Source organism: Elephantulus edwardii, unplaced genomic scaffold (assembly GCF_000299155.1).
Source record: "Elephantulus edwardii isolate Elephantulus edwardi_28Jun2011 unplaced genomic scaffold, EleEdw1.0 scaffold00308, whole genome shotgun sequence".
NCBI lineage: Eukaryota > Metazoa > Chordata > Mammalia > Macroscelidea > Macroscelididae > Elephantulus > Elephantulus edwardii.
In genome coordinates this window covers 2375624-2377169 of record NW_006400058.1, presented here as the reverse complement: position 1 = coordinate 2377169, position 1546 = coordinate 2375624, and positions in this window count along the sequence as shown.

Genomic DNA, 1546 nt, shown 5'->3' with positions numbered 1-1546 from the left:
GGGGGGGGGAGGGAATTTTCGCCGCTTCCTCGGTCCATGTCAACTGGGGAGGTCCTCAGCGGTCCTTGGGGGAGACGGCCATGTCTTCCCCTTCCCGGTGGCTGGTGGGGGGATGGGTGGCCAAGAGGTGGACAGATGGAAGGATGAGAGGCCGAGATGGGTCCTGGGGCGGGGGCCCCTTATTCAGCTCTACTCTACTCACCCCAGGGCTCCATCACATCCCAGTCTTCCCAATGACCGGCTCTCCATTGCTAGGGCCAGAGTTGCCTGCATGTAGATGGTGGATCTGGAGACCCTTGGGCTGCTTGCTGATGGGAGGGGGTCTCCTTGGCTTGGAAGGTGCTCTAGGACCCTCAGCACTCTAAGAATTGACTATCTGAGCCCTGACCTCTGGTCTTGGTTTGTAGGGGGTGAGGTGGGGGGGGGGGCACACTGGGTGGGTAGTGAGGATTTTTCATTTTTCGGCCTGTGAAGTAGGTGGGGCTGGGCACCTTGGGCTTGGGAAGGATGTGTGTCCATGACCGACTGCTGTCAGTAGGAACCTTGCCTGTGTGTTCATTGTGCCACTGTGGGTCAATATCTTGTATGCACTCGTTACTGTGTTAATTCCCCTCCCAATGCCTGTTGTGTGAGTGTGTGTTTGCTAAGCGTGAACATCTCAGAACATCTGTGCAAAGGTGAATTTTTTTTTCTGTGTCTGTGTCTTGCTTGAGTGTCTCTTTGTGTACTGTGTGGCTCTGTGTACATGGGTGAGGCCCTGTGTGTGTATCTGTTGGTGGAAGTGTGTGCCAGCTCTCCCACAGTGCATGGTGGGGCTTCTGTGAAGTTGTCTGAGTGGATTTGGGCAGGGAAGAGGGGCACCTGTGCATCTTTGTGCACGTGTGGGTCTGTTCTCACTGTGTGCTCTTGTATGTGTGTTGGGGAGCGTGTGGCCATGCAGAGGCAAGTTACTTATACCTGTGTGGTTGCGTGAAGGTGTGTCCACCTTGAGGGTTCCTTGGGAGCCTATTTGTGCTTCGATTTTGCTCTCTGGGGAGTGGGATTGTGTATGTTCACACAGCTAGGCATAGGCATACATACCCATGAGCCTGGACACAGGGTTGAACCCACTTCTGGGCCTTGTGATGTTGGGGCCCGTGTGGCCAGGTCTGGGGTATGGTGGGGTCCAGTTTGACCATGAAAAACTGTGTTCACACCCTCAGCGAGGTGCCCATGGAAAAAGTGAGAATGCAGAAGTCCTGCTAGAAGTTGGGGTTGAGGGGATTCTATGAGGGTCCTGGCATTCTCACATGTGCTAGGTGGGCACTGGCTTGGTGACAAGGATGGGTTCCTCTGAGCCTTCTTCAGCTCCCTGGGCCGCTCAGGTCTTTAAACTTGGGGGGGGGGTGAAGGGAGGCTATGGTTCTGAACTCTTGGTTCTAAATGGGGAGGGACAGGGGGCCACACCTAGAGTCCTGGGTCTGAGAATAAGTATCAGGGGGCCTAGAATCCTGGATTCAAAGGAGAAAGCATTTAGAGGACTCCTAGGACCTGAGGAAGGGGATGG